Source organism: Callospermophilus lateralis, chromosome 16 (genome assembly GCF_048772815.1).
Source record: "Callospermophilus lateralis isolate mCalLat2 chromosome 16, mCalLat2.hap1, whole genome shotgun sequence".
Taxonomy (NCBI): domain Eukaryota; kingdom Metazoa; phylum Chordata; class Mammalia; order Rodentia; family Sciuridae; genus Callospermophilus; species Callospermophilus lateralis.
In genome coordinates this window covers 73,839,275-73,854,195 of record NC_135320.1, presented here as the reverse complement: position 1 = coordinate 73,854,195, position 14,921 = coordinate 73,839,275, and positions in this window count along the sequence as shown.

Sequence of the window (14,921 nt, the reverse complement as noted above, 5' to 3'; positions counted from 1 at the left end):
TGAGAAATAATATCATTTTTAATGGCATGTTTGTTTATGAGTGAGAAATTGGCAAACCTGTTTTCACTGTGGTGCTTTGCTTTTCTACACAGCAATAGTGGGAAAGTTATAGTTAGTTCCTTTTAAATTTTTGGATTTATACGTGATGAATCAGCCCATTACCAAGGTTTCATAGAAGTTTTGGATGGAATGCAGGGAAATTCTGATAGGATATGATTTTTTCACTTGCCAGTAGTGTTATTTTACTTTTCTGGCAAAGCTAACCTCATTTATATAGAGACCTGCCAAATGCTACTATTTTATGGGACTTAAGACAGTTACATCAATGCTTCAATGACTCTAACACCCTTGCACCTGTTTCATTGCATTTTTTATTTCTTCCAGTTGTGTTCAAACTGCTAACAGAGATTGCTTGTTTCTTGGGTGCTGTTCTGCAGAAAGTCAAAATTACAATTCTTTCAATATCTCAACTATATTAATTTCTTCAAGGTTGAGAGATGATTATTGCTGGGGTGTTGTACCATACTTCTATGACTGATAACACCTCAAGTTCATGAGTTTATCACACCTTATTTGTGATGTTTTCTTTATGGAAAATATTTTGCTGAGTTGAGTAAAAAAAAGTAAAAGCAAAGTAAAAAAATAAACCCATCAAATACCCTGTCACTGAAAAGATGGTAACAGATGTTTCTCATATCCAGATAACTCTGGAGAAGCTAACAGGAGAGCTTTCCATGTTTCCCAGATGCTGCGTGAGATCTCTAGGTTCCCAGGATTCATCCAAATGAAGATTCACTGGGATTTGCAAATAGGAATTTCCCAGCTGAGAGACTAATGGTAAGAATGGGATAATCAAGGAAAAGGATTTGCATCTGGAATTCCAAGACATCCCTGGGATGTTCTGTGTTAGAATTTAGGTCACCCTTTCTACATTTTCATAATGTTCAGTAAGGGAGCCAGGAAAGTTCCATCAGCTGCTATTAATTATCTCTTTTTCTTTAAAACTTTTCTAAATATTTTAGAAAAAAAAGAAAGGGAGAAAATGACTGAGAGAAAGAAGGGTGAGATCCAAAGTTAAGGAGCTGAATTACTCAGGATTCCTTAGTCTTTCTCAATAATGTTTCATCTCCACCCATTTCCAATAAATATTATATCTTTATACAAGTAGATTGAAAACATAAATAAAAAAGTGGTGGTCCCTCAATGCATTACTGCACTCATTGCACTGGCTGATTCCTCCACAAGTGCATGTCCTGGATATTTAAGAAGAATGGTAATGAGTCATACTATGTAATCCACTGAGTTAAGGGCTTTGCATGGATAAATCATTTTATCTTCATAAGAGCTCCTTGAGGCAGATGCTATTTATTTCATTATGAAAATGGACCAATTAGACCACAGAGAAGTTAAGCTACTTATCCATTCTCATGGCTAATGAGTGAAAGCATCAAGTTTTGAAACCAAGTCCTCTAGCTTGAGAGGCCAAGCTCTGAAGCGCTATGGTTCACTACTTCCTGATTCTGGATTTATAATATAGCTTCACAGAGGACCATTTGTCCAGTAAGATTGAGTCTAAATAGACATATATGGCTTGTACATGTAGGAAACCTAAGAATGGTGTTGGCCACACCCACTTTCTCTTTTCAGTTCCACCACCAGTGAATTCAGTCATCTTAGCAAAATAACAACATTTCTCTGAACCTTGGGTTCATTCTCTGTAAAACTGGGGATGAGGTGGAACTAGAAAAATCTCTAAGTGTCTTCCCAGTCCCAATTCTAGGATTCTTGAGTCAGATGCTGTGAAGCATTTAGTTAACTCTAAAAGCTTATGATTTTTATAAACACTTTTTAATTACCTTGTGGAGACCACAGCTGGAACATAGCAGCAGCAGAGGACTGGCATGTGTGAGATTGGCTGTCATTCCTGGTTCGGCCTTTTACATCATCATCTACACAAAATAAAGAAATAGAAAATTAGCATGGAAAGCCATTACATCATCAGTCAAGGAAATTTGTCCCATTGATGTAATGTTAAAGGAACTCTCTCCAGCACAAGGTTGTCATAGAGATTACATCCTCCAAAAAAAAAAAAAAAAAACACTTCCCAGCTACTGCTGTCAAGAGCTATGTGTTTGGATTTATCTCATCTGAGGGTCTTGGTTGGAATCCAAAGAACCACTGAGACAGATGATTCTCTTGTCAAAGTACTTAGAATTGCCTCCCGTTGACACATTCAGATTCTGTAAAATCTGCTTCTCGGTTAATTATAGCGCATTTGATAGATCTTATTATTTCTATGCAACCCCCACCCCACTTCCCAGGAACCAGGTGAAGTGGTTAGAAGAAAAGTACAATGGCAAATGAAGCCGTGGGTACAGCTACACTGATTCACAATTAAAATAATTCACAGAACCCAGATGTGCAAAAAGAAAATATTTCTACTCTGCCCCCATCTTTTTAAGTGCCTTAATTTCTTCTTCTTGTTGACGGTATAATTAGGAGTCCTCTTTTGGAATGCTTTAATTTCATCCAGTGACTTTTCGTATAAAATCAGAATTGCTTTCTCAGGTTCAATTCAGTTCAAAGATCTATCTTGGACTTTCCTTTCTTTCCACTTGATCCCAACCCTCAGTTCTGCAGGATAGAGCTGGGGAAGAGAGAAGGAAGGTTTCAGGCAGTCAGAGGGAAGTTGTTCCCTGAGGATGATTTCAGTCCTTCTCTCTTTTGTTTCATGTGATGGGCGCTGATGCAGCGTGGTGCTCCTCATTCCTGTATTGAGAGGGTATTTCGATTTCTACCCAGCACTCTCAACCTGGCTGGTAGATAGCTTCTCTTCTGAGGCTTATGTGTCCCCAGCCTGTTTGTTAACTATCTTCCACCATCTGGCCCTTCTGAGTCCCTTCCATGCCAGTTATGGGTTGTAAGAACTGGAGACATCCCTACACATATCAGGCCACCTTCTTTGGGGAGGTAGCAATGAAAGTCTGAAGTTATCAGACTGCACTAACCAAAACTCTCTCGTGAGAATGACTCTTCCACACTTTAGTAGAAGCTCTCCTTATGTAACATCCCTTGTCTCTCCTATTTGCTGCTCTGTAGCGAAGGAGGAAAGACTTTACCTTTAATAATTTTAGAAATACTACAGTAGCATGCTCACCTCTTCTCAGCAGGTTCTTTTCTCCTTCTTCCTCCTGAGTGGCAGCCTTCCTGCCGGAAACATGGGCTTGTACTTGTTCTGCTTCCAGAAGGGAGGCTGTGGTTTTCCAGAATAGTCTATCATTGGCTAAGGATGCCTGCCTTAATTCTGGGCTCGCTATTAGTGGGTCTTTCCCCCACCAACGATATTAGCCACTTTCTTCTCTATCAACTTTTGCTGCCCCATCTGCTCTATTCTTATCTATTAATTGGTTCAGACATTGAACAGAGAAGAGTTGTTACTGGTTCTAATTTCAATCAACATACATATTTTTTTGTTTCATCTTTTCATGGTGTTAATGTTCTTCCCAGTTCTGGGCCTCCTCTCTCAAGTCTAGTGAATTCAAATTCTAACTATGCTAAACCGTAATCCCTGACTACTCTCTTTTGTTTGATAATCTGTAAAGAAGGATTGTGAAGAATTCCTTCATGAGACTATGGAAGGGATTCCTTAGGACTGTATGTGTGTGAATATTGGTCCAACCCTGTCATTTTTTTTTTTTTTTTTGCTATGCTAAGAAGTCAGAACTCTTGCACCTCCTTGAATTATTTATTCCCAAATCACCATTTTTAGAAATGTGCAAAAGCAATATCCGTATACCAGTATACTCAGCACCCAGCTTGATGCTTCTAAAGACTATTTATAAACTTAATGGATTTCTAAAGACATCCAATTCAGGGGCTTTGTTTCTTTACTGAGCTATTTCCTCATTTTTAAAAGAGTGGGATGTGGATTTATAATGTTCCAACATTACATGTCTCAGCCAGAAACCAGGAAAGAATAAAAATGAGTAACTTGTCTGAGGACTGTATCCAAATTCTTGCTGGGTTTTGGAAACCTGCATATCCTTCCTTCTTTTCATTCTGAGGTGGAGGCAGTAGGATGGAAGAGGATTTATAAGAAAAATATTGCTAGAGAACTTGGATTACTGTGGACTAAATTATAATGTGTATATGCTGAGAAACCCTCAATTTATGCTGAGGGGTCCATAATGTCTTTCCTAACAAACAAGCAAAAGCTAATCACAAGGACAAGGGGAAAAAGTGACATGGATAAAAAGAAACTTGGAAGTTACACGGAAAATGTTCTGTCAAGAGCTTCTCTGTAAGAATAACTTTGGATAAGCTATGTGATACTGTGTTAGCTACCTAAGATCCTCAAGACAAATTGCTCAAATGGCCTCAAGAGTTCCTTAGCAGCCACACTAATCCGGGCTATAAAATGACATCTCAGCAACAGTTGAGTTTGTACCGTAAGAACACATATTCAGCTTATACTAGTTTTATGTATTTGTTTCTGTACAAGAAAAATAAACAGAAAATTAGAAAATAGAAAACAAGAGCAATCATCATCTTCATCATTATCATCATGATGTATTAGTTTTTCATTGCTGCCACCCCAAAAATCTGCCATAAACTACTTAAGGAGGAAAGGTCTATTTTGGCTCATGGTTTCAGAAGTTTCAGTTCATGATTGACTAGCTCCATTGCTTTGGGCCTGAAACATGATGGCAGAAGGGTGTGGCAGAGGAAATCTGCTCAGCTCATAGCAGCTGAGAAGCAACGAGAGAGAGAGAGAGAGAGAGAGAGAGAGAGAGAGAGAGAGAGAGAGAAAGGGGAAGGAGGGGAAGAGGGAGGGGAAGGAATCCAGGACACTAGCAGGGCACGCCCTCAGTGACCTACTTCTTCCAACCATGTCCATTTACTCACAGTTCCACCTCCTCCCAGTGGTATATTTGACCATCAATGGATCATGTATTAATGAGGTCAAAACCTTCATGATCCAATTACTTCTCAAAAGCCCTATATCTGACCATTGTTTCGTGAGAAACCAAACCTTCAACACATGAGCCTTTGGGGGATATTTTAGATCCAAACCATAACAGTCTTCATCATTATCCTACTATCCCCATGGTTATGAATGTTTAAACTTTGTTCATTTTGCTACTGACTTTTCTTTTACATGTGCAGATGCACATGCAAATCCACACAAATAAATTTAAAACACACATAAAATTTCTTTTATAGTTACTAGACTGAAGTAAAAAAATACACTTGTCCTATAACCTGCTTTTTCACTTAGTATTTTAATAACATTTCATTCAAATTGTATTGCTATTTTAATGGTTCCATTACTTCCTTTTCTGAATGTACCATAATTTATTTGACCAATTTCTAATGAGCATTTAATTTCAAATAGAAATAAGAATACTGAATGTACAGTGCTTTGTGTTTTATTCGCATCTTTGTATGAATACTTGATCAATTTATTATTTGAGTTGATTCTTAGAAGGAAAATTGATGGCTGGAAAGGAATGCATATTCTGATAGCTTCCAATCTATTGCCAAATTGCCCTCCAGAGAGATCTTGCTAATTAATACTTATAGCATCAGTATTTAAGAGCAGCCAGTTGTCCCACATCTTTGCCAAAACTGGATTCCCTCATTATTTTCAATGCTTTATGATTTGATACATCCCTTCTTTAGATATTCTTTAAACAGAATTCAGCAAACAGCCACTACAATACAAACTTTTATCATAGACAACTAGCAAAGTGTCCCATAAGAATGGTTTAGAACTATTAAAAAAGGAGACAATGTGCAAATCATTTTCAAATATTTTGAGTTATATTTCTTTAACTAAATTCTCCTAAGAAAACTTCTCAGCAGGAAACTCTGGTTTAGGTACAGTGGGTAGTCTGAATTTTGGTCACTGACAAAAATGTGAGTTCTGCATAATAAAGGAAAGCAAAACAAATTGAATAAATCTGAAGATTACCCATCCCACATTGTGTTTTCTAGCAATCGGTTTATATCAAAAATTGAATACCACTTATAAAATGTGTGATTGGAATTAAATTAGCCATGAATTCATTATCTCAGTATTGTGGAAAAGAACTTAAGAGTCTATAACATAATGAAATTGCATTTGATATTCAAGCCATAGCAGACTTCAATTGTTATTGAGAAGCAATCCTTGTTAAATCCCATGTGAAGATACTGGCAATAACGTTTTGACAATTATTTTGCAGTGTATGTAACTGATTCATAGTTAAAGGATAAAATATTTGAAACTTATTTTTTTCTGGGAGATGAGTAGGAAAAAACGCATACAAACACCTGCAGGTGCTTCAGTGTAGTGCATTAACTTACAAAAATGAGCAATGTGATAGTGAACATGTCAAATGCCAACATCTGCACAGTCTATGCCATAATATTCTAACATCATTATCCCTTTACACAATTCAATCTATTACTGAATCACTTCATCGAAATAACGTGGCTTTGCCTTCAAATTTGCAGCAGCCTAGGATAGGGTCTTGTGAAATCTGTGATAATAAACTACCACACTTTCATTTTCTTATTCTTGCAAAAGTTTTTGATAATGTAAATAACCCAAATCACCATAGCAGAAGTATCCAGGGAAGAGTCTGGAGGCTCTTCACACATGTGTGCAGGGAACGCACACTGAGCTCCCTGAGCCAGCAGCTTAGGATTTGGAAAGCAGTGACCCAGTCCCTGCTTGGGAGTCCATGTGTGAGAACATAAATCATTAGTTTCCATTTGCAAACAGCATAAGGAACCTCCTCTCTGGTGCTCGTGGTTTCAAGGCAAACACACTATGGTGATGCAGTGACCTGTCAGGGAAAGCACATTTTTTCATTTATCATATTATTAGTCATAGCTATGGAGAGAGCTTGGACTGTTCGGCCACTTAGATCATCCAGTTTCCCCTCCCTGCTCCTCCTGACTTGCACAATGCTACCACCTCCCTCCTTTAACAGATTATTACCCTGTCCCCTGAATGCATATTGTGATGCCTCTGGCTGTGTGTATTTCAACCCCTACCTAATGGCTCTTTGTTCATTTGAGCTGTTCATAACATTATAACTTTGACAAACATAATGTTAGAAGAACTCTTGTGTTTAGAACCATTGCTTGGGTATAGACAAAATGATAAGACATAGATCCACTTAAGGACATAGTGATAAGACATAATGTCCACTTAAGGACACTAATTCACCCGAATGCTCTCCTGACCTTGTTTCTGGGCACTATTTCACTGTGACTATGAAGTGAGATGTTTCGTTTCTACCCCTTCATTCTAGCAAATTGATGGCAGAAACAGCCTGGATTGGTCATATCATGCTGTACCCACAACCTATGGGAGCCTCCCTTTAAGTTATGGAATCTGTTTCCCAGGGCCTTGGACTTGGCCCAGCTAGTGACTTTCTCTGACTCACAAAACGTAAACAAGTAAAGTATGCCAGTCATAAACCTGGGTCTCAAGCAGCTTTGACGGCTTTTCTTGCTGTGTTAGAATCTTGTCATATAAGTGTGGTTCAAGCCAGTCTGCTGCAACACGGGGCACAGACAGAATGCAAGTGAATTTTCTCAGATGCAGATATTCTAGATTTGCCTCCTACCTAATGATTTGACAGCTAAAAGCAGGTGTACGAATGATGATTTGTGAGATCAGAAGCCCCCCTCCCTGAGGCAAACTTCAAAATCTTGAACATTGTTTTTAAGTCATAATATAACAAAAGCTAACTGGTATGTTTGTCCATGCTTAAAGCTCCTTTGAATTTTCTATTAGTAAGAAATGAAAGTCAAAGGTCCATCAGCAGAATTTGCAAACACACGTGTCTCTCTGAACCAGGGAAGTGATGAAATTGAATCAAATAGTCAAGCATAAGAAAATTCACCAGTCTTCTTAATTTTCATGTTGCCAATTCTGATCAAGACAGATGAAAACTACTTCCATATTTTTTCTAAAATTTTATTGGCATGTATGTATATATCTATTTACTTTGCATATACTTTAAGTTGAACATGATTTTATTTGTATGTATATATATATATATATATATATATATATATATATATAGTACAACTATTACTATAGTCACATAGTAATAGTGAACTGACATCTACCACAACACAGTTATTTGTGTGTGGGGGTGGAAGATCACCTAAAACCTAATCTTAATAAGTTTTCAGGCTACTGTGCAATATTTAAAACAATATTTTTGACCGCTCATGCTGTGCAGTAAATCTAAAGACTTGTTCATCCTATGTAAGTTCAAGTTTGTACTATTCAAATGACATCTCATTTCTGTCCCTCCCTCTGCTCTGGTAACTCTGTGTTTCCATATACTCATCTTTTCTCAGGTGACACCATACAATATTTGTCTCTCTGTATCAGTCTTATTTCACATGGCATCATGATCTCCAGGTCCATCTACATTGTTGTTAATGGAAGTATCTCTTTTTGTTTTTTTTGTGGTTGCATTGCATTCCATTTATATAATAAATTAATAACACACACACACACATATATCACAATTTCTTTGTCTGTTTATCTGATTATAGATGCTTAGGTTGTTCTCATAGCTTGGCTAGCATGAAAAAATGACACAATAAACAGGACTGTAGTTAATTCTACAAGTTGTCCATTTCATTTCCTTTGGTTATATATGTAGCAGAGGTCTGCTGGAACATATAGTAGCACTATTTTTTAATTTTTTGAGGAAACTCTATACTGTTCTCCATAATGGATGTACCAATTGCATTCCTATGGGCAATGCACAAGATTTCCCTTTTTCTACTACTAGATAATGCTTATCTCTTATGTTTTTCTATGTTTTTGATGGTAACCATCCTAAAATGTGTATGGTAATATCTCATTGTGGTATCATTTGCATTGTCCTGATGATTAATGATGTAAGAACCTTTTCATATATACCTGTTAACTGTTTTCATGTCTGTTTTGGAAAGATATTTATTCAGATCTTTGATTGTTTTTTTAATCATTTTTTTCCTATTGAGTTGTATGAGTTCCTTACACATTGTGGATACTAATTTTTTTTTTATCAATATGAATTGCACAGTTTCTCCCAATCTGTAAGATGCCTTTTTATTTTCTGGTTATTTCCTTTCTTCTACAGAAGCTTTTTATTTTGACCTAGTACCACTTGTGTATTTCTGCTTTTGCTATCTGAGATTTTGGTGTGATTTCGAAAAACAAAAAATAAAAAGTCAATCATTACTATGTCTAATGTCAAGAATCTTTCTCCTATGTTTTCTCTTGGGAATTTTATAGCTTCTGGTCTTACATTTAGGTCTTTGGTCCATTTTGAGTTTGAAGAGATTAATACTGGTCTCTCCGAGTGAGGGAGTTCTCATGAGATCAGAGTATTATAAAGATACAAGTGTGGCTCACCAACCCTTCTGAGTTCCTGTCTCACCAGGTGATCTTTTGTCCTGCATTTGCTCCCACAATTGCTATGGCATCTTCCTGGAGTATGGCATCAGAGGTCAGACAGATAAGGTGGCCTGATTTTGGATTTCCAGCCTCCAAAATTGTGAGCAAAATAAAACCTCATTTCTTCAAGTGCTTTGTTGTAACAACAGAAAATGGAGTAAGATAGGTTATCTTTCTATGTTTTGTGTCATCTTCAATTTTTTTCATCAACATTTACATTTTCTGTGTACAGATATTTCAATACGTGGGTTACATGTATTTCTAAGTATTTTAGCCTCTTGATATTATCCTAAATAATATTATTTCATTGAATGCTTCTTGGTACATCATTACTAGTATAAAGAAAAGCAACTGATTTTTTGTATGTTAATTTTGCATCTTGATAGTTTTTGCTGCCTGTACTTATTAGCTCTAACAAGTATGTATGTCTATGCGTGTTCTTTAGGGTTTTACACATATGGGACCATGTAATCTGTGAATAGGGCTCATTTTCATTCTTCTTTTCTGATTCAGATGGTTTTATTTCTGTGTTCTAAGAGAATTAATGATATGTTACAATAAAACCCAACTGACACATTGACTGTTATGGAGGTGTGAACTCAGGTGTACAGAATAATCCTTACTTCATCTAAGTTGAGGTTGTAGCTACTCAGCTGCTGTTGTTTGGTGCTAGGTATGATTTTTTTTTTGTCACAATTACATTTCTAGGACTGTGGGCTTGATGATGTCAGAATTTTCACTTCTTCAACAGAAATAAAAAGTCAGTATTTTTATTGTCAAATGTCCTGACTTTTAATAGTTGTTTACTTTGTAAAAAACATATGTTGGTCTACATAAGATATATGTACCCCCTATTATAATATCTAAGCTACAGTAATGTGAGGCTCTTGGTGGGAAAGTGCCTCTGAAAGATGGAGAGATGAACCAAAAGAGGGCAAAGACAAATTTTAGAAAAGAAGATGTGTACCTAATGCTGATCAAACTTCTCCAAACATTAATAACCTTTGAGGCAGAAGAATGAGAAAGACGGGAGATGCAGAAAAGAGTCAAGTGAAGATAAAGGGGGTAAGCAGAAATATACGTCTAGAAACTATTCAGAATGAAGGAAAAACAGAATTTATCAATTTCCTAGTGACATTCACCTATATTTTTGCTACTAATACTCTGGAAGATGAGTTTTTATTACTTTTATCTAAGTTGATCACTGCATATAATAAAATGGAAAACCATTGAACTAAATTTTGAAGTATAAAGTGAGTGAATTCCTGCTATAAAATCTGGTAATGACAGGACAGGGGAAAAGATAGAGCAGAAAGAACTTGCTGACACAGTTTGACATCTAGCTCAAATGGGAGGGAACAACACAGTATTTGGGAAGGGGATTCCATCCCAGAACAGTGGATGCACCCCAGTAACAGAGGTCATGGCTTATGTGCAGACTTCTGGGCTGGCTGACTACACCCAGATCCTCACGTCTCTCTAACCCTGCCTTCATGCTATTGTGGGGTGTTTTCCAACAAAACACCAACTAATCATCCAAACCCCATTTCAAATTCTTCAGTGATTTCCTAAAAATGTTGGTCTACATAAGATATATGTACTCCCCTATATATATAATATTATTATATTGCAGCATCTTAGCTTAGTGCAACCCTTTTACATTGCTCAGCCTTCACTAAGGAGATTATAACAAAAGAAATGTGGTGCGTATGTGGAGAGGCTGGTAGCCCACTGTAAGCCACTAGTCTGTGCAACACAGTCTTGTTTCTGATCATAAAAATGACTCACCCATGCAAGATATCAGTATGTAACAATTCTGTGGGGGAGACCTACTTACACTCCAAGGCAAGGAAAGAACTGTTCTTTTGTGGGACTTGACCTCCTTCTGAAAGGAAAAGTACCATCAGTCTGATTGGCCCAAATAGTTTACCAGTGAAGCTTCCATTGTTTTTTTTGAAGATTTGGAGCATTACTTAGAGCAGAGAAGTTAAGGAAACCCTGAACTCCTACAAATAACCTTTGCTTTCTTCATGAAGAGTTTAGCCTCCCGGATGAGTCTAATCTGTGAAATGAAAGGATTTGCACAAGGCTAATTTTACGAGCACATTAATGTCAAAATGCTATGAGACTCTCAAGTCATATACGTCAATTATGCACAGATTTTTGTAACTGAATAATCCATCAAGAAAATCTTTAAAAAAATCTTTATATTAGAAGATCATCATTTCTTTTCTATCAACTAGCAATTATTAAGACAGGTTTTGAATTCATTCTATGTACTACTAATAAGAGCCTGGCATTGATAGTATTTAAATATTTACAACTTTCAAGATGCAATGTTTTTAATTGTTTGACTTCTGGCCTGTAAGATTCTAGAAAATATGTTCTTTTTTTCAGTGTTCCAATAATTTTATGTGTTGGTTTTGTCTAAACACGTCCTCCTTCCAGGAAGTTGGAAGAAATCACAAACAAACAAGCTTGAGCATGTAATGCCATCAAAGAAAAAAGACAGGTTATATCGGTAACCCCCACCCTGTATGTGAAATAGAAACGATAGTCGTCTCAATCTCAGAATGTCCTTTCACTGGGAATAAATCGAGCATCATATGTGGATCTCTAAGCACAGAACCAAGCATGTAATAAGTACTCCACAGCTGTGAACTGTTTCCTCAATAGAATTAGTAAAGCACGAGAGGTTGAAATTCAAAGCAAAAGAAATATGACTCAGAACATGATGAAAACCAATGATAAATTAATATAGAGGATGAGACGCATCTTTCTTGGAAGAAGATGAAGAAATTAACTGCTCTTACATGTGAATATTTTTTAAAGAATATTTGGGTATTTAAATAAATATTGCCCACAAACATTAAGAATGTGATATTGGAACAAGAAGTGAACTCAGAACTGTCAATCCAGCTGTATTCTGCTCGAGGATTGAAGCCATCATAGTGGCTACATATCACTAAAATAGCAAATGCAGAGAAAAGAGATTAAGATAAAAACAAAACTTGATGTTTTATGTTCATAACTACATTTTTTGGGGGGAGGGTAGGGAAAAAGTCAAGAAAATAGAGAAAGCAGCTAAACAACTATGTTGAGATCAATCTAGTGTCTTACATAGCATCTTCTCCAGAGGATGTTCATAAAAATATACTAATGGCTTAATTATCATTAGTTATATGGCTAATGTACCGAGGAGAAAATATAATGAAATATAGTAGGACAGAGGTAGGAGGTCATCTTTAATATTTCCTCTTAGCATCAGGGATTGACAATGACCTCCAATTCTTTTTTAAAATATTTATTCATTTTAGTTATATACAACATCAAGACACACCCTGACATTATTAAAAAGTTATGCAACTCAATGTGCTCCAATTCAATCCCTTGCACTTCCTGCCCCCCATCCCTGCCTCCCACTCCCCTCACTCCACTCTATCAATTTCTTGTCAATCCATTTACATGCCCCACCTATAATTAGTGTCCTATGGACATCCCCTATGTCAGGACTCAGGACCCACCAGGCCATAACCATGCATGAATATACATACAAAGTTCAGTCAGATTCATTCCATAATTCTCATTTCCTCCTCTTTCTCTTCCTCAATCCCCTTCATCTACTTTACTGATCTCTACTCTATTATGAGAGTCCCTCTCCTTTTTTTGCACTTTTTTCCCATTTCTCTCTTTTTTACTTTTTTTAAAAATTTTTATGCCTCCCCTTTATTTTTATATTAGCTTCTGCATTATCAGAGAAAACACTGACCTTTCACATTTTGGGTCTGTCTTATTTCACATAACACAATAATCTCCAATTACTGGTAAATGTCATAAAGTTATTCTTTTTTATGGCTGAGTAATACTCCATTATATAAATACCACATTTTTTTTTTATTCATTCATCTTTTGAAGGGCACTTAAGTTGGTTCCATAGCTAAGGACCTCTGACAGAAAACAGGTAAATGTTGAAAAAAGTCAACCAGAGTAGACCATTTCAAAATATTTGTCAGTGAAAGGGAGAACAAAATAATAAATAAAGAGTAGTCTGGAGAACTAAAAAGTATGAGAAAAACAGAAAAAATATTTTTAAAATAAGGATTTTCTGAATTTAATTATAGATACAAGGAAAATCCCCAATTAGAGATAGAAACAGTAATGTTTTAGGAGATAGATAGAAAATCCCTATTGGAGATAGAAACAATAATGTTTCAGGAGATAGAAGGGTTGGTTGATGGATGAAGTAAAAGAGGATTTCGATGGAATAAAGGATGGAAACAAAGAATATGTGTGTCAAAAGTGGGAAGGAAACTTCTCAGAAAGAATTTAATTGAAAATTAAGAAAATGTGATACAAAGAGAAAAGATTACTTTAAAAAGCAGCTTTGACCTTGTCACTCCTGCTTACAATTTTTCTACTGTTTTCCATCATTGATGGGTTTGGATATAGGTGGAGTGGTTGAAGAAGCATCTGAAATAGAAAATTGGCAGGGAAATGGAATTTAGATTAAACTAAAACTGAATACGTGTTTTCTTCTTATATAGCCATTTTTTTTTTCTGTGCAGTAATTCTGTGACAGGGCATGACTATCTGATTCTATAGAACATAAAACTTACTCCTGGGCTAATTGATTTGCTCCACGTCATCCTGCTCATTAGTGACAGAACAGTGATTTAAATTTTGTTTCTTAATTCCAAGGGCCTCTTTATTTTTATAACACCAGAACAGTGTCGTAGCTTCGATAGGCTGCTCTGCTCTTTCTGGAATATTACTGAATCATTAGGATCGAGCATGCACCAGCTATCTTAGCACATGGACAGTAACAACCAAAAATCCTAAGCATGGTCCCTCTCAGCCCTCACTGTGTTAAGGCTGTTCTTGTATAGTGGAAAGAGACTGTGACAAGGATTCAAAAGAGAAAAACAAGAGCAAAGAAAAACACTTGAATTTGAATTCTGTCCCTTTTTACTTGATTCCCACCAAAAAAAAAAAAAAGAAAAAAGAAAAAGAAAAATCTTATTCATAAAAAAAGGATGATCACTTTGTTATACAACTCTTTAAAAATGTTTTTATTAGTACATTATGGGTATACATAACAGTGGGTCTCATTTTGATATAGTAACACATCAGGGAATACAATCTGCTGCATTTCAGTTGCCAGACTTCCTCACCCCCATCCTTCTCTTGGTCCCTTTCTCTCCTGGCCTTCCTCTATTTGTGCATGGTTTTTGAAATCAGTGCTTTATAGATATACATGCAGGTGGAATTCACTGGTATATTCATACATGACATAGCATAATTTGACCAATTCCATTCTGCAGTTCCTCTCTGTTTAAAATTTAAAACAGAACTTTACATGTCACATATAGTAGTTTAAGCTCTACTATTGGTGAATAATGAATATCCAGAATAATGGGTTTTCATTATTATATAACTCTCAATGTCATACAAGGGCCCAATA